Consider the following 19,716-nt stretch of genomic DNA (forward strand, 5'->3'; position numbering starts at 1 on the left):
GCGTATCCTATCTTTTCAATGGGATCTTTCTAACTCCGGTATTTAGAGTCGTTTCTGAAGTGAGCGTTAGACATCTAACGACAAAACTCCAGCCGCAGGAAAAAAGTCAGTAGTTAAGAGCTTTCTGGGCTAACGCCGGTTTATAAAGCTCTTAACTACTGTACTCTAAAGTACACTAACACCCATAAACTACCTATGTACCCCTAAACCGAGGTCCCCCCACATCGCCGACACTCGAATACATTTTTTTAACCCCTAATCTGCCGACCGCCACCTACGTTATCCTTATGTACCCCTAATCTGCTGCCCCTAACACCGCCGACCCCTATATTATATTTATTAAACCCTAATCTGCCCCCCACAACGTCGCAGCCAGCTACCTACAATAATTAACCCCTAATCTGCCGACCGCACAGCGCCGCCACCTACGTTATCCTTATGTACCCCTAATCTGCTGCCCCTAACACCGCCGACCCCTGTATTATATTTATTAACCCCTAATCTGCCCCCCACAACGTCGTCTCCACCTGCCTACACTTATTGATCGGAACAGCCAATAGAATGCGAGCTCAATCTGATTGGCTGATTGGATCAGCCAATCGGATTGAACTTGATTCTGATTGGCTGATTCCATCAGCCAATCAGAATATTCCTACCTTAATTCCGATTGGCTGATAGAATCCTATCAGCCAATCGGAATTCGAGGGACGCCATCTTGGATGACGTCCCTTAAAGGAACCTTCATTCTTCAGTTGGACGTCGCCGGATGAAGATGGGTCCGCGTCGGAGGTCTTCAGGATGGAGCCGGTCCTCATCGGATGAAGATAGAAGATGCCGCTTGGAAGATGATGGTTGCCGGTCCGGATCTACTCTTCTTCCCGGATAGGATGAAGACTTTGGAGCCTCTTCTGGACCTCTTCAGCCACCGGATGATGGATCGCCAGCCCCCGCTTGGGTTGGATGAAGATTTTGGAGCCAGGACGGATCGGTGATACCTGGTGAGGTGAAGACAAGGTAGGATGATCTTCACGGGCTTAGTGTTAGGTTTATTTAAGGGGGGTTTGGGTTAGATTAGGGGTATGTGGGTGGTGGGTTGTAATGTTGGGGGGGGTATTGTATGTTTTTTTTACAGGCAAAAGAGCTGAACTTCTTGGGGCATGCCCCGCAAAGGGCCCTGTTCAGGGCTGGTAAGGTAAAAGAGCTTTGAACTTTAGTAATTTAGAATAGGGTAGGGCATTTTGTTATTTTGGGGGTCTTTGTTATTTTATTAGGGGGCTTAGAGTAGGTGTAATTAGTTTAAAATTGTTGTAATATTTTTCTTATGTTTGTAAATATTTTTTTATTTTTTGTAACTTAGTTCTTTTTTATTTTTTGTACTTTAGCTAGTTTATTTAATTGTATTTATTTGTAGGAATTGTATTTAATTAATTTATTGATAGTGTAGTGTTAGGTTAATTGTAGGTAGTTTATTTAATAAATTTATTGATAGTGTAGTGTTAGGTTTAATTGTTAGGGTTAGGTTAAGTGTTAGGGTTAGACTTAGCTTTAGGGGTTAATACATTTATTAGAATAGCGGTGAGCTCAAGTCAGCAGATTAGGGTTTAATGTTTGAAGTTCGGTGTTGGCGATGTTAGGGAGGGCAGATTAGGGGTTAATACTATTTATTATAGGGTTAGTGAGGCGGATTAGGGGTTAATAACTTTATTATAGTAGCGCTCAGGTCCGCTCGGCAGATTAGGGGTTAATAAGTGTAGGCAGGTGGAGGCGACGTTGTGGGGGGCAGATTAGGGGTTAATAAATATAATATAGGGGTCGGCGATGTTAGGGAAGCAGATTAGGGGTACATAGGGATAATGTAAGTAGCGGCGGTTTCCGAAGCGGCAGATTAGGGGTTAATAATAATATGCAGGGGTCAGCGATAGCGGGGGCGGCAGATTAGGGGTTAATAAGTGTAAGGTTAGGGGTGTTTAGACTCGGGGTACATGTTAGAGTGTTAAGTGCAGACGTAGGAAGGGTTACCGCATAGCAAACAATGGGGCTGCGTTAGGAGCTGAACGCGGCTTTTTTGCAGGTGTTTGGGGTTTTTTCAGCTCAAACAGCTCCATTGTTTCCTATGGGGGAATCGTGCACGAGCACGTTTTTGAGGCTGGCCGCTTGCGTAAGCAACTCTGGTATCGAGAGTTGAAGCTGCGTTAAAAATGCTCTACGCTCCTTTTTTGGAGCCTAACGCAGCCATTCTGTGGACTCTCAATACCAGAGTTATTTTTATTGTGCGGCCAGAAAAAAGCCGGTGTTAGTTTTTCGGGTCGTTACCGACAAAACTCCAAATCTAGCCGATAATAACTGTGGATATAAAGATATCATAAGCAAGATTCTTGTCATTCAGTATTAAAAATATTATATGTTGGGCCGAGAGACGAACCTGTACCTTTGTCACTTTTGTCAAGCAGTAAGAAATTTTTAGCCAATAACTTTTCAACTTGGGACAATCCCATAACAGGTGAATCCAGTCTGGAGATGGATAACTGCATTTATTACAAATATTTTGAGCACCAGGTACCAATTTAGAACGAAGGCCCCCGGGGTTATGTTATATTGGCCTGTTGTAATGTTTTCATATAAGATTCTCGTAGGTTCGCCGACAGGGTCACAGATTGCACTTTGTTAAAACTAGCATTAACGAGATCCTCATCAACAGTCAGGTTTCCATAATCAGACCATTTTGATAAGATCCTCTGCACAGCAGCGTCGTCATACTATTGAAGAATAAGGTTATATGTGTTTGCGATTTTATAGGAGCCTAGTTTTGCCATTGTACAAAGTCTGTCTATATTGGTAGGTTCACAGGACAGAAGCCCATCTGCTTTCAACTTATTGATATAATGTCGACACTGAAAATATGCAAATCTATGGGTGTCAGGGAGGCTATATGATTGTTTGAGTTCCTGAAAAGTTGTGATCTCTAAAGTTAGTGGATTGATGAGTTGTTTGAGTGTCGTGAGATGCTGTGAATGCCATAATTTGAATGCCTTCATAGTGTATCCCGGTAGGAATTGTAAGCTGCCTTGAATTGGCAAGTACTTGCTAGCCGATTATTCCACACCCCATAGCCTACATAATTTGGCCTAAGCTCTCAGAGGGTCTTTATATAAAATATGGTTTTGTATATGTGGTGGTAAAGATGTAATGTCTGTGTGGGGAAAGAAAGCTATATGTATTGGTTTAATGAGACTAGCCTCAAACTCCAAGAACGTAAAACGACCATTTCCAACCAACCAATCTAATATTAATTTTGTTAATGTGGCCCAATTATACTACAAGATGCTAGGAAGGCGCTGCCCCCCCTTACATAATGGATTCACTAGATAGGTTTTCCCTATCCTATGTTTCTTCCCTCTCCATATGATCTGCCCTAGAGCAGATTGTAGAGAATTAGTATCTTGTTGAGTGAGGAGAAGTGGTAACATCTGCAGAGGGTAAAGAAGTTTGGGTAATGCGACCATCTTAAAAAGGTGAATTCTGCCTGAGAGGGAAAGGGGTAAGTTAGCCCAGCCCGATAATAACAGTTTATATTTTGAATATTGTCACGGAAATTGAGGTGGTATAATTTGATAGGGTTTACATGTATGTGAATACCTAGATATTTAAATGATCCGTCCGTAATTTTAAGCCCCGTATCTGCGAGTGTAGTGTTTTGTGTGTTTTGTAACCATGTGACCTCAGATTTGTCAATGTTAATTTTATAGCCTGAAAAGGTACCGAAATTATTGATTATGTTGAGAAGGCTATTCAAGTTAGTATTAGGGTTACCGATGAAGAGTAGTAAATCATCTGCATATAGTGACAGGTGCTGAGGATTGTCAAATAAATCCAGACCTTTGCAATTCTGTCTAATGAAACACGCCAAAGGCTTTATAGCTAAGTCGAACAACAGAGGGGAGAGAGGGCAACCCTGTCTTGTACCCCTCTGCAGCCGCAATGAAGGGGAAAGCCTGCCATTGACTAACAGGGACGCCCTAGGAGCGCTATATAATCTTTGGAGGAAATCTGTAAAATAACCCGAAAGGCCAAATTTTGCTAAAGATGTCTGTAAGTGGTCCCATTCTATCCTGTCAAATGCCTTTTCCACATTGAGTGCTAAAAGGCATGCATCTGGTAATTTAGTAGGATTCGAGGAATATTTGTTGTACCAATAATAAGATGAGATAGCTAGAGTTTTCTGAATATTTATTACAGAGGATCTGCCTATTATAAATTCAGTTTTGTCGGTATGTACAATAGATGGCAGAACCTGTGCCAATCTGTCTGCTAGTATTTTGGTGAGTAGTTTATAATCTCCATTTAGAAGCAAGATTGGCTGATAGGAAGATATGTGAATAGGGTCTCTGTCTGGTTTAAGCAGAAGACAAATATTGGCTTCTGCAAATCTGCTGTCTATCTGGGTAGATCCCTCCAAGTAAGCTGTGTATAAGGAGGACAGGGTGGGAGCTATCTCTTCCCCTAGGAGTTTATAAAATTCTGAAGGCAAGCCTTCAGGGTCTGCTGCTTTCCCTAACTTGGCCTTCCGTTTAGCCTTGAGTACCTCTTGTGCGAGTATGCGTTCATTAAGAAGGGATTTTTGCTCCTCTGTCATAGTGGGGAGACGTACATTGTCCCAAAAGTTTTGTATTGCTTCCAAATTAATAATTTGGATAGTGTATAGGGAGGTGTAGTATCTTACGAACTCTGCCATGATCTCCTTATCATCTGAGGTTACTTGCGATTGAGAGTTAATAGCTAATATATAAGATTTTGGACTATGAAGTTTTACTAGATTCGCTAAAAGTTTGCCTGATTTGTTACCATGTCTGTAGTACCAACCCTGTTTATGAATGTTAAATACATTATCTTGTTGGGGTAGGAATGTGTCTCTAGTTTGTTTAAGATCATAGTATCATTGTTTGGATACAGGTGTGGGTTCCGATAAATATGTATTATATGCCTCTGTGAGGTTTGAGAGAAGTGTATCATCCACTTTCCTAACGTTTTTATTGTAATGTGCTGTAAAGGACGTGATGTGACCTCTCATCACTGCCTTGGAGGTAGGCCAATAAAAGTTGGGGTTGTCTGTGTGTTGGTCATTGTCAGATGCATAGTGTGTCCAAGAGGTTCATAGATGTTGGTGAAAGTTAATATTATGGTATAAGTAGGATGGGAATCTCCACGCCTTCTTTAATGGTTTAATAGACATTGGTTGGAGCGTAAAAGAAATTGGGGCATGATCTGAGATCGTAATTTGTCCTATAGTTGCACTACAGATCTGAGGTGTTATCAACGAGGAGGTAAGGAAGTAGTCAATTCTTGACAAGGTATTGTGCAATTTAGATAGGCATGTATAGTCCTGCACCACTGGAGTCTGTGCCCCCCATGCATCTACTAGGTTTAAGGTGTCTTTAAAGGAGTTAATCAAGGCCGTTTCTCTTCCATATCCTGCCAAGTGTCATTTTTGAGAAGTATTAGGTAATGCAGGGTCTTTAAACCTATCTAGAGGAACTGCTTGAGCTAGATTAAAGTCCCCCCCCCATAATTATAGGGGCGTCGTAAGTGGCTAGCTAAAAGAGTTGCCCAAAAAGCTGGACAATGGTCATTAGGACCGTAGACATTACATAGGGTATAAGTTTGATTGTTAAATTGTAAGAGTGCTAAAATGTATCTACCCTTCTGGTCTACCTCCACTCGTGAGAAGGAGACAATAAGGCCCTTCCTAACCAAAATGGCTACTCCCCTTTTTCTTCCCTCAGTAGGAGAGAATAATAACTGACCTACCCATCGGGATTTTAACTTTGCATGTTCCTCAGTAGACAATTTGGTTTCCTGAAGCTTTGTGTAGTGCATTTAAGTGTTGTAGAATCATCCTTCTCTTAGCTGGGGACGTAATGCCCCCAACATTCCACTAAATTACTTTAAGTCGTAAAGCCATAAGGCATAGCCAAAAGGGGATAAATTTAAATGTTCTAAGAGGGAAACCTGAGTTGTGCTATGGATTTTCTCTGCATCTATGTACAATTTGTCTCTAATGCCAAGCAGCCTCAGCAACACCTTTACTTGGGCTTGCATGGGATTCTCACCACCAGTCCTCCCAGGGGCAGCAGGAAGCAAATGGTGTTACTTACTGTTAGGAGATGTAGGGGAATGTATCCTTGATATGTATGGCCTGCGGGGGGCGAAACTTCAAGCACTCCAGAGACACCCTGATAATAAATATAAAATGAAGCAATAATTAGAAATGATGATAAAAAGGATACAAACAAAAACACATCACAGACATAGTTAGGCCACCCTAGTTGACAAATTCCAATATAATTCTCTGTGGCACAAAGGACGCCAAGCCTGATAGTGTATTTGTAGTAATGTAGAGGAATGTAGTGTAATTGTATTATCTGTCTAAACAGATAAGGCCTTGATTTTGAAGATCTCACCCCTTTGTGATACAGTGACGTCACAGAAGCTTTTCAGGTGTGACCCAGTTGCAAAATATAAAGGAAAGGGGGCCCGTGTCCATGATAGGAAAGTACTGTAACACCCAGCTTAAGCCAAGAAGGCTATGGTAAATGAGGACTGAGAATTGGAGAAGGGGCATATGAAAATTGAAAGTTTAATGATTTTTTTTTTCCATAACACTTGTGGATAAGGTACAGGGCTAGTAGGCTGTTTAATTTCTGTGTTAACAATAATAGATCATGGATTACATTCCCTATGCAACAAAGTGATATCCATAAGGCAATATATAGTGAGGAACAGTAGTAACTTAAAAAAAGTAAAGAACTGCAACTAAGTGGGCTAACATACGGCGAGATTACGAGTCTTGCGTTAGCCTTAAAAAGCAGTGTTGAGAGGTCCCAACGCTGCTTTTTAATGCCCCCGCTGGTATTACGAGTCTGGCAGGTACAAGTGTACCGCTCACTTTTTTTCCGCGACTCAAGCTTACCGCAAATCCCCTTACATAAATTGCGTATCCTATCTTTTCAATGGGACTTGCCTAACGCCGGTATTACGAGTCTTGCAAGACGTGAGCGGTAGACCCTCTCCTGTCAAGACTCCTACAGCATTTAAAAGTCAGTAGTTAAGAGTTTTATGGGCTAACGCCGTAACATAAAACTCTTAACTAAAGTGCTAAAAAGTACACTAACACCCATAAACTACCTATTAACCCCTAAACCGAGGCCCCCCCACATCGGAAACACTTAAATACATTTTTTAACCCCTAATCTGCCGACCAGACATTGCCGCCACTTTAATAAATATATTAACCCCTAAACCGCCGCACTCCCGCCTCGCAAACACTAGTTAAATTTTATTAACCCCTAATCTGCCGTCCCTAACATCGCTGACACCTACCTACATTTATTAACCCCTAATCTGCCGCCCACAACGTCGCCGCTACTATATTAAATTTATTAACCCCTAAACCTAAGTCTAACCCTAAGTCTAACCCCCCCTAACTTAAATATAATTTTAAAAAATGAAATAAAATTACTATCACTAACTAAATTATTCCTATTTAAAACTAAATACTTACCTATAAAATAAACCCTAAGCTAGCTACAATATAACTAATAGTTACATTCGTAGCTATCTTAGGATTTATTTTTATTTTACAGGCAACTTTGTATTTATTTTAAATAGTAGCTATTTAATAACTACCTAGTAAGTACAAATTTACCTGTAAAATAAACCCTAACCTAAGTTACAATTACACCTAACACTACACTATCATTAAATAAATTTACTAAATTACCTACAATTAATTACAATTAAATTAAATAAACTAAAGTACGAAAGAAAAAACCCACTAAATTACAGAAAAAATAAAATAATTACAAGAATTTTAAACTAATTACACCTAATTTAAACCCCCTAATAAAATAAAAAAGCCCCCCCCCAATAATAAAAAATCCCTACCCTATACTAAATTACAAATAGCCCTTAAAAGGGCCTTTTGGGGGCATTGCCCCAAAGTAATCAGCTCTTTTACCTGTAAAAAAAAATATAAAACCCCCCAACATTAAAACCTACCACCCACACTTCCAACCCTACTCTAAAACCCACCCAATTCCCCCTTAATAAAACCTAACACTACCCCCTTGAAGATCACCCTACCGTGAGACGTCTTCACCCAGCCGGGCACAAGTGGTCCTCCAGACGGGCAGAAGTCTTCATCCAGGCAGCATCTTCTATCTTCATCCGTCCGGGGCAGGTCCATCTTGAAGCCAGCTGACGCGGAGCATCCATCCAGACCGACGACTACACGAAGAATGACGGTTCCATTAAATGACGTCATCCAAGATGGTGTCCCTTGAATTCAGATTGGCTGATAGGAATTAAGGTGGGAAAAATCCTATTGGCTGATGCAATCACCCAATAGTATTGAAGTTCAATCCTATTGGCTGATCCAATCAGCCAATAGGATTGAGCTTGCATTCTATTGGCTGTTCCAATCAGCCAATAGAATGCGAGCTCAATCCTATTGGATCAGCCAATAGGATTTTTCCTACCTTAATTCTGATTGGCTGATAGAATCGGAATTTAAGGGACACCATTTTGGATGACGTCATTTAAAGGAACCATCATTCGTCGTGTAGTCATCAGTCTGGATGGATGCTCTGCGTCGGCTGGCTTCAAGATGGACCCGCTCTGCTCCGGATGGATGAAGATAGCAGATGCCGCCTGGATGAAGACTTCTGCCCCTCTGGAGGTCCTCTTCTGCCCGGATCGGATGAAGACTTCAGCCCCTCTGGAGGACCACTTGTGCCCGGCTGGGTGAAGACGTCTCACGGTAGGGTGATCTTCAAGGGGTTAGTGTTAGGTTTTATTAAGGGGGGTTGGGAGTGTGGGTGGTGGGTTTTAATGTTGGGGGGGTATTGTATTTTTTTTTACAGGTAAAAGAGCTGATTACTTTGGGGCAATGCCCTGCAAAAAGCCCTTTTAAGGGCTATTTGTAATTTAGTATAGGGTAGGGATTTTTATTATTTTGGGAGGCTTTTTTATTTTATTAGGGGGTTTAGATTAGGTGTAATTAGTTTAAAATTCTTGTAATTATTTTATTTTTTTCTGTAATTTAGTGTTTTTTTTCTCGTACTTTAGTTTATTTAATTTAATTGTAGGTAATTTAGTTATTTTATTTAATGAAAGTGTAGTGTTAGGTGTAATTGTAACTTAGGTTAGGGTTTATTTTACAGGTAAATGTGTACTTATTTTAACTAGGTAGTTATTAAATAGTTAATAACTATTTAATGACTATTCTACCTAGTTAAAATAAATACAAAGTTGCCTGTAAAATAAAAATAAACCCTAAGATGGCTACAATGTAACTATTAGTTATATTGTAGCTAGTTTAGGGTTTATTTTATAGGCAAGTATTTAGTTTTAAATAGGAATAATTTAGTTAATGATAGTAATTTTATTTAGATTATTTTAAATTATATTTAAATTAGGTGGGGTTAGGGTTACACTTAGATTTAGGGGTTAATAACTTTATTATAGTGGTGGCGACGTTGGCGGCAGCAGATTAGGGGTTAATAAGTGTAGTTAGGTGGCGGCGACATTGGGAGCAGTAGAGTAGGGGTTCATAGGGATAATGTAGGTGGCGGCGGTGTCCGGAGCGGCAGATTAGGGGTTAATAATATTATGCAGGTGTCGGCGATGTCGGGGGCGGCAGATTAGGGGTTAATAAGTGTAAGATTAGGGGTGTTTAGACTCAGGGTTCATGTTAGGGTGTTAGGTGTAGACATAACTTTTTTTTCCCCATAGGAATAAATGGGGCTGCGTTAGGAGCTGAACGCTGCTTTTTTGCAGGTGTTAGGTTTTTTATCAGCCAATTCTGCCCCATTGATTCCTATGGGGAAATTGTGCACAAGCACATTTTTCCAGCTCACCGCTACCGTAAGCAACGCTGGTATTGAGGTGAGATGTGGAGCTAAATTTTGCTCTACGCTCACCTTTTTGTGGGGTTTAAAAAAGCCTGTAATACCAGCGTTGTCTTAAGTGAGCGGTCAAAAAAATGCTCGTTAGCAACGCACCCCTGTTACCGCAAAACTCGTAATCTCGGTGATAGTGTGATATACATTCTCTGTATGGGTTAGAAAACCAACGCAGGTCATCCCTGCAACCTCTTGACAACAACTTATATTGCAAACAATATATACCCTCTGAAATAGAAAGTGTAAAGAAAACTATAATATACATGTATAATATACTATGCATTTTCTAATAGGACAAGGTTTATGAAAAAGATATCATCACAAATACTCAGTAATATGGCCTCAACCATTGTCCTGTCTTTTTTCGGAAGCTAAGTATGCCTGCACTGCTGCAGGCGAATGAAAGATCTTAGGCCCAGAGGTAGTCTGGAGTTTCAATTTAGCAGGAAACAGAAGGGCCACCTGATGACCCTGTTAATGCAGTTGGGAACATAGTGGTGCAAAATCTTTACGTCTTCTGGTAACGTCCGCTGAAAAGTCATGAAAAAGTAGGAGACGATGCTCCTCAAATTTAACCTCTTTAGCTGCTCTGTAAGCTCTCAGGATAGCCATCTTGTCCTGATAGTTCAGGATTTTGAAAATGACTTGGCAGGGTCTTTCCTTTAGGTTACCCAGGTGTCTGTCAGGGCCTATCCGATGCACTCTTTCAATGTCAATTGGCAAGTAATCTGGAGACATTCCTAGAAGTTTAGGAAGCGTGGATGAAGTGAAGTTTAGTAGGTCTATGTCTTTAACCATTTCAGACACTCCAACTATACGTAAGTTATTTTGCCTACTGCGATTTTCTAAGTCCTCCACCTTATCCTGTAAGTATTGATTCTGCTTTAATAAATTTTTAAGAGAGCCATCTGATTCCTGTTGTCTGTCTTTGACTCCTGAGATCCTTTGTTCGGCAGCCATGAGGCGTGTAGAAAATACTCTAATTTCGCTGGTTAGCGTGTCCATGCCCGCCTGTAGGGAGTCCTTTTTTGGTAAAAAAAAAAAGCATTGAGATCTTGCAGTAGAGAGCCATGGTCTCCTGGAGAACTGTTTCCATTTTCGATCTGAGGAGAGTGCGCTGCATGTATATCCGCAGCATGTCAAGTTTTTCTTTCCTGTGTTTTAAGTCTTTGGCTCATAGCGTCTGTTACAGGAGGAGACAGCCTTTGAAAGTATTCGTTGACTTTCATAGAACAAAGACAAAAAGGTAGTTGTTATTAATCCGTTCCCTCTGATGAGATATCCAGATTGGGTCAGCAGATGGCACTATTTAGTTAGTTCAGAACACTGAGGCTGATCCCAGCACTCACACAAGGAGAACCAGAACAGATATTTAGAACTGTGAATGCAGGGACTATAACATTACAGGCTGCAGTAAATGAGATAAATATATGAGGAGGTGTTTGAATAGCAAGGACAGTGTTTAAACAAGATTCTATCAAACTGGCTGTATATCTAATTAGCATACTATACACTCCTCAGTGATATACTCTCCTTATATGTTGTCTGGTGACCTTGGAAAGGAGCCACGCAACCACACACACAGCATGAGATAGCGTGTGCTGCGAAAGAGTCAGGGATGAACAATAATCCTTTGTTGATTCCTCTATATGGAGGTTATGAAACCCTTGTTTGTTATGTATAGATGGGGCCCCAGACACAATGCCTCCCAAGGTGGTAAGGAGGTAGTAAAGTCCAGTACTGCAGAGCCCTTTGTAACAGTATCCCACTGCTGTCTCCCCTCTTCCCCACACAGCAATATCAAATGAATGCCTGAACCAGATGCACTATGTGTGGGCTGGGTAACGGAACAGTATTCCAGATGAGACTGATGGTTACTTAAGCTGGGCCCCAATGTTCTGTCAGCTTATCCTATTCATCCTTCCGTATATGTAACTGGTGACTGGTGCTCGTCTTGCTGCTCGTTCCAGTGCAAGCGATCCCCTTACTCACCCAGGCTTCAGTGCAGGCTCTAAATCTCAGCAGCGACGGTATGAGCAGGAGGAGATCTCTGGAGCCTCTGCCCAAAATGGCGCAGTTTCAAACCACAGCACTCCCTTGTATGTTCCGTGGACTAAGACCGATTTTAGAGTCCTTCACCTGCCAAAATTCGGCCAAAGTGTAGCTGCGGCAATGCCAGCTGCTCTCTTGGCAGACTTGGAAACTTTAAGTTGCAGAAGTCACAGAGTTCCGCTGTGCTGCTTCCTTCCAGTCGCCCCGCCCACCGGAAGTCTCGAGCTCCATCTTTTTAATCTTCCCCTTTGTCTGTTTTCACAACAGTGGGTTACTTTCAGGCCATTGTTCCTTCTCTCACTTTCACAATTAACATCTGAGACCTTTGTTTGAGGCCTAGTTGAAGTTCACGGCCTGCCCAGGTATGGACCTGTTTTAAGTGCCTGTAGTTAATATGGTGGCATCCTTACTGCTGAGCACCTTCGGGGAAAACATAGGCAGTGTCCCCAGCAGCAAGGATGCCACCATATTAACTACAGGCACTTAAAACAGGTCCATACCTGGGCAGGCCATTGTTCCTTCTCTCACTTTCACAATTAACATCTGAGACCTTTGTTTGAGGCCTAGTTGAAGTTCACCGCCTGCCCAGGTATGGACCTGTTTTAAGTGCCTGTAGTTAATATGGTGGCATCCTTGCTGCTGGGGACACTGCCTATGTTTTCCCTGAAGGTGCTCAGCAGTAAGCTCCTCTTCAGCGCATGTGAAATAGCTGGAATAGCCAGCACTTGAATTGTTGCAAGTCTAGTCCCTACAGGCTGTGTATCAGACCTCTTGGTTCTGCTGATTACAGCAAGCTTATCTGCATGCTTATTTGCATTATTTTTTTTCTCTTCCATTCCCATTCACTTATTGGGTTCCATGGTTTGTTAGTTTTATGTTTTTATGGCTAATGTAGTTGTGTATTTTCCAGGTAAGGCCCAGAATCCGGCTAGTGTCTGGATTGTGGGCCATTCAATTGTTTAGTGCACAGTCATGCAGGCTTGCAGATCTACTGTTGGACAGCAAATGGAACTTCCCACTTCCAGAGGCCACATATAGTGGTGCTGCACTTTGGTGGAAACAACCTAGGTTGTGTGCCTAGGGACTCAATAGCTCTCACGCATCTATTATTATGTTAAGTTAGTTGTGCAACAGCAGATTCTAATGTATAGTGTAATCCCTTACGATAGTGACAGGGTTGACAACTTTCTTAAAGTAATAGTCCGGTGAGTAATTAAATAGGTCAGCAGTTAATTAGGCAACAGCCTAATTGTGACAAAGATTGGTTGGGGTAGTCCAAAACATTTGGGGGGTGCAAAAACTTGACCAGAAACTAAATATCTTGGATGCTGGGGGGACTGATAAGGAATATTATCTTCTCCTATTACAACCTTTAATTTATTTTCCTGAATTTACTTTTCCTTTTTTATCTCTCTCTCTCTCTCTCTCTCTCTCTTTGCTCTATGTGCACTAAACATGCAAATAAAAAAAGGACTGGCTGGCACCACACACAATGTAGAATTGTCAATAGGTCTTGGACCACAGATAAAGAGCAGCTATAGATGTTCAGATCACAGGTTAAATGGCAAGAAGTTGCTGGTCCTTCTGCTGGAAAGTAATATAGCAATGGAGGTGAGCTACTCTAATATAGAGAAGCGGGGCCTATTAAAATCATATGTGGAAAAGGTTTATTTGTAGAGGATTCTTCAGGGGGAGGGATTAATTGCATATTCTGCACCAGCCATAAAACAGATGCGGAAATCTCAAAACAAGGCCAGGATGAGGAAACACCTATTGCTCCTCTATATCTAGCACTAATAGAATATGTTTGTGAAAAAGTTAACAACATTTGTTTATATGATCTTATTTGACGGCTAAAAGGTGGCATAAAATATACCAAAATGTGCCTCGATCAATATCTTGGGTTGTTTTCTTTAAAAATAATAATTGCCCTTGTAATGTCCGTCACCGTCAGCAGTTGCCCACGCATCCTCAAGGGAATGTTGGCAGCGCGAGGCAACCAACAGAATTTTGGCTGCATGCACAGCCAAAAGAGTTTGCTGCATCCAGGTGGATTCCAAAAATGGCAGGATGGTGAAAGAATTCACTGCAGGTGGATTCTTTCACCATCCTGCCATTTTTGGAATCCACCAGGATGCAGCGAAGGCAAACGGAGCATTACAAAAAAACCAAAAAAACTGCCCGCAATAAGTATGAACAAAACACCTAACCGCACGCAATAAGTATTTTTTAAAAAAAAAAAAACTAACCGCCCGTACGAAGTATTAAGAAAAAAATAAACTAACCGCCCGCACAAAGTATTAAGAAAACCCCCCCAACTACCTAATAAAATTATTAACCCCTAAATCCGCAAACCCCAACATCGCAAACTACCTAATATATCTATTAATGAAACAACATAGAAAAGGAAGTGGGGATTTCACAATAAGAAATTCCCAAAAATCTAGGTAAATCCAGCACAACTGTAAAATTAAATAAATACACAACAGAAGCTTGTATGTCAAAAACGATATAAATATTTATTAACTAAATGCACAATACACACATTCACATTCATACAGTGGATCCCACACAAAACAGTGTTATAAAGTACTGGCCAAAAAGTTATTATCTAGTGCACCAGGGGAAATAGACCAAAACACAGTCCGTTTAAGACTTGCAGATATTTGTAATCCAATAGGTGCAGCGTTAATGCAAAAAATGGATGCAGTTATACAATCCCCGGTGTATAGAGACAAGTTACTTCAGACTTAAATCCCAATTGTTACTGAGTCAAATAGTGCTTTAAAGGCATAGCATAGGAGGAGCAATAGAAACACGTGTCTTTATTCACAGGTGCTGTTTTCTTTTAAGACAATAGTATTCGGTGTACAGATGCGTATAACATATTCTACCTGTATTTGTTCACGCGGTCGCCCCTCCTAGCTGCCTCGTTCTTAGAGCGTCCAAACATAAGGGGTAAGTCAGGATGAGCAGGGGATCTGCTGTAAGGGCTGCCAAGCACGACGAGTCCAAACGCTCGTTTCGCTCCTTCAGTCATTGCAGCATGGAGCTTCTTCCAGGTGCTAACGACACCTTGATTACCAGCCTTTTTATTGGATGCCGGTTTCCAGAATCTTTTTCATTTGATGAAGTTCATGTCAATCACAATTAGCCGCTGTTACAATGTCTTTGCAATTGTTACTTTTAAGTACAGCTAAATGCAGGGCTTCTCAAGTGACCAAGGTGAAGTATTCCATAGCAGAAATTGATTAGATACACTTCAATGTTTCAGATACTCACTCACACACACATCCGCAACAGTTCATATATACAAAATATACAAAAAAACAATTTTATTTAATACACCATTGTGCAATACTTAAAAAGACAATACTTGATTATAATGTTATGTGTGTCAAATTACTCTAACAACAAATATGTGCAATTTAGCTCATCATAATAATATGTATTTACAATTTTGATTTATTTTGATCTTATTACTTTTGAGATCCCATATTCTATACATATATGGAAATAAATGGAGATGTGCAGACAAAGTAAGGTATAAGGAATTAGCCTAAAAAGGAAGCAAATTCCAATTTTTCATTTAAGCCATTGGGAGATAGGGTGTTCAGTTTGTACATCCATCTTGTTTCTTTTTGTAAAAGAATTCTATCAATGTCCCCCCCACGCATGCTCAGTTTAACTGATTCTATTCCAATAAAACGAAGTTTATCAATTTTTGATTTGTGAAATTGAGCAAAATGTCTCGCCACTGGGCTATCAATATTGAAGTCCTTTATATCATCTCTATGTTCTGTAATGCGGGAGCGTAATTCTCTAAAAGTTTTACCCACATAAAAACATTTACACGAGCAATAGAGAAGATATATGACTCCTTTTGTGGAACAATTAATGAATGAATTGATTTTATATGTGACTCCTGTATTCGTGCTAAAGGTCTTAGTTTTTTGCACGAATTGACAGCAGACACAGTGATTGCAGGGGGAACTACCGACTATTTTTTGGGCATTACGTTCTAACCAGTTACATGTAGGCACTTTGTTAAATTCGCTCTTGACAAGGAGATCTTTCAAATTGTTAGGTCTCCTTGCTGTCATTAGGGGATAATCCCCCACATGTTGGTGTAATGTAGAATCATTAGTCAGCAAATGCCAGTTGTTGTTTAAAATACTTTTAACTTTACTCCAATGGGCATTATATTTAGTAATAAATCTGATTTTAGTGTCTTCCACATTCTCACTTTTGGTTTTCTTTTTATACAGTAGATCTTTTCTTTGATGCTGAGATGCTCTATAGAGTGCTCTTTTTACGCATCTTTTTGAATAGCCTCTCTCCAAAAAATGAGTCGCCATATCTTTTGCCTGTTGTTTAAAAGTTTGGTCTCTAGAGCAAATTCTGCATAACCGCAGAAATTGCCCATAGGGGATACCCCTCTTAAGATTTTCAGGATGGTGACTCGTTCCCAAGAGAAGGCTATTAGTTGCAGTCGGCTTTCGGAACACTTCTGTTTCAATTTTACCTTCGTTCTTACTAATTTTTAAGTCCAAAAAATTAATAGTACTAGAATCATAACTACACGTTAAGAAGATATTTAGATTATTCTTATTCAGGAGGGAAACAAATTTAAGTAGATCCTCCTCACTGCCGTCCCATAGCAGGAGGATATCATCCACATATCTTATCCAGAGGGCTACATGCTCCTCAACTATGTCAGAATGTTCACCAAAGACAAATTGATCTTCCCATCCACCAAGATGTAAAAAAGCATAAGTTGGGGCGCATGTAGCCCCCATTGCTGTCCCTTGTTTCTGTTTATAATATTTGCCATCAATTATGAAAATATTGTTTTCCAGAACAAATTTCAAAAGTTCACTTACAAATTTAGAATGTTTACTATAGCCCACTCCTCTTGTGTTGAGAAATTTTTCACAAGTTGCAATTCCAATAGAGTGGGGAATTGAAGAATATAAGGATTCAACATCCAACGAGACCAAAATGGTCTTGTCAGAGACATTGATCCCATCGAGTTTTTTAATCACATCAGGGCCAATATATGATGACCAGAAATCGCATGAGATACAACTAGAAGAGGAAAGTGATTCACTTTTGGGCCCTCAGCCCCCCTCTCATAAAATGGGTATTGTCAACCTTTCCTCATCCCCCCTAAATCGCGAACATATAAAAGTACTTGAAAAGGGACTTAGTTTTTGCCCGTCTAATAGTCTAGATTTATTCGAAGTCACCAAGGATTTACATCTTTTTTTTTTTTTTTTTTTTTTTTTTTGGTTTTCAAAGCTTTATTGAAGGAGAAACAGAAAATACACAAAATACGTGCATCAAAAGTCATGAAATACAGAAATACTTGTACAGGTGACTCCATGGAGTACATTGGTTGCATAAAGATAAAGTAACAATGAGTGGGCTTGGTATAACAAAGAGTCCATATAAGAATCTGAAAGCCCGTTCATGTTCTTCTCGATGTACTATAGCAATATTATAATTATGTAACAATTTTTAATCAGAAAAGATAATTGAACGTCGGTCATGGGGCAACTGGCAGGCCCATGCCCAAGAAGAAAGAAAGGGAAGAGAGAAATGTGGAAAAAGAAGGAGGAGAAAAAAAAAACAAAAAAAAAACCCCAACCCCAGGAGGGAGGGGGGGAAGGGGAGAGGGGTGGGAGGGAAGGAGAGAGGGGGAGAGGGGTAATTGGGAAGGGGGAGAGAGGAGGGGTAGGAGGTAAGGAAGTTAAATCAAACACGTCTCTTAGAAGGAGGGGGAGGTTCTATGTCAGACCATATTGTAGACAGCAGGTCTGTTGTGCCTCTTTTGTCCATAAGGGTTTAGGCCATCCAATTGCGGTCCGGCCCACCCTGTTTCCACCTCTCCAGCATATATTCATATATTTCTATCCTGTCGTCTCTCATGAATCTAAATCTCTCTAGTAGGAGGTATCTGTCTACTTGGTCGGCCCAGTCACTCAATGTAGGCACGTTCGTACTCTTCCAATTTTTGGGGATAAGGGATTTCGCGCTGTTGAGCATTAGGAAGAAAAGGTATTTCGTGGCCTTGTCTTTAAATTTGGGAAGGTCATGATACAAAAGGAGGCCGGGCGCCCTAGGCAGTGAGGTCCCGACCACTTTCTCCATGGTAGCCATCACTAAGTACCAATACGGTCTTACAACGTCACAACCCCACCAAATATGTAGAAGGGTACCTGATTCCCCACATCCCCGCCAACATCTTCCATCTGTCTGTTTATAAATTTTTTGTAATCTGGCAGGGGTGAGATACCATCCTGACAAGTATTTGAAGTTAGACTCCAGTACTTTTGCTGAGACTGATGTCTTTACGTGCGCTCTGAATATTTTCCCCCAGTCTTTATCTGTCAGGGGTAGGTTAAGTTCTCTATTCCATTGTCGTGTATAAGTAGGCAGTGGGGTGTCAGTGTGTGAAGAAAGCAAGCGGTAGGCAATGGAGATCATGTGTTTAGGTGTGTGCGGGAGTAGACACAGGGACTCGAAGGTGGTTGGGTTCCTAGTAATGTAGTGCGGTTTTTTATGTGTCGTCAGATAATGTTGAAGTTGAGTGTGAAAGTACCAGGAAAGGGCAATGCCGGAATTTTCCAGCTCAGCCCTAGTTCTAAGTTTTTGATCTGTGGTGAGCCGATGGAAAGAGACTTGTGACACCTGTGTTTTATCCGCCATTACTCTCTGCGAACAGGTGAAGGGTATATCTGGGTTGTTTAAGAAGGGTGTGAGAGGCGAAGGGCTTGTGGAGATGTGTGGGTGTTCTATTAGCAATCTGTCCCAGCATGTAAAAAACTCCCTGATGAAGGGGTAATTGGTGATAAGTTTCGGTCTGGACTTGGGTGAAATCCACCCCAGCAGACCAATGTTCTGCTTACCTAAGATTACTTTGCAAACCTGGACCCAAGTTTTATCCTGAAGATTATGACACCACTCCGCTTGGTGTTGCAAGAGGATGGCGCTTTTGTATAAGGCCAGGTGAGGCACCCCCAGCCCCCCCCTTTCTTTCGACAAGTACAGGGTCTTTCGTGCAATTCTCGGTCTTCCCCCCCTCCATATAAATTCCTCCAGTACATTTTGTAGTTTGTGTAAAAAGTGGGACGGTAAGGGGATTGGAAGGGTCTGGAGATAGTACAATATTCTGGGCAGAATATTCATTTTGATAATGCCTATTCTCCCAAGCCAGGAGATGGGTTTGTTTCTCCATGAGGAGAGATCACCCGTAATCACGGTGAGCAAGTTTGTATAATTTGCCTCAAAGAGACCTTCTGCAGATGGGGTAAGGTTAATCCCTAGATACTTTAGTTTGCGAGTCTGGATGCGTAAGGGGCATGAGGAGGATAGTTGGCTAAGTTCATCAGGGGGGAGGTTAATATTTAGGATTTCGGATTTAGTTTTGTTTAAATGGAAGTTTGAGTGTTTACCATATTCCTCAAATTCTCGTAATGCTTCGGGTAATGATCTGCAAGGGTCCGATAATGATAGCAGGACATCGTCCGCGTACATGGACAGTTTGTGTTCTTGGTCCCCAATTTTAATTCCCCCGATCTTAGCATTGGTTCTAATTCTTTGGGCCAAAACCTCCATCACCAGCACAAACAGCAGTGGCGAAAGAGGACACCCCTGCCTGGTGCCATTTGTTATACTAAATGGGTCAGAGAGGATATTGTTG

The 19,716-nt window shown here is 41.0% G+C and overlaps 1 long non-coding RNA gene across 1 annotated transcript in view; it reads right to left on the reverse strand.

The window, feature by feature from the left end:
• Positions 1–6,168: 6,168 nt before the first annotated feature.
• The window catches only part of LOC128637887 (uncharacterized), a 28,395-nt gene continuing 14,847 nt past the window's right edge, over positions 6,169–19,716 (reverse strand). Inside the window, exon 3 of the long non-coding RNA XR_008399014.1 lies at positions 6,169–6,230. This is a non-coding gene — a long non-coding RNA (uncharacterized LOC128637887). The remainder of the gene's footprint in view (positions 6,231–19,716) is intronic.

This window comes from Bombina bombina, chromosome 1 (genome assembly GCF_027579735.1).
Source record: "Bombina bombina isolate aBomBom1 chromosome 1, aBomBom1.pri, whole genome shotgun sequence".
In the NCBI taxonomy this organism is placed as follows: Eukaryota; Metazoa; Chordata; class Amphibia; order Anura; family Bombinatoridae; genus Bombina; species Bombina bombina.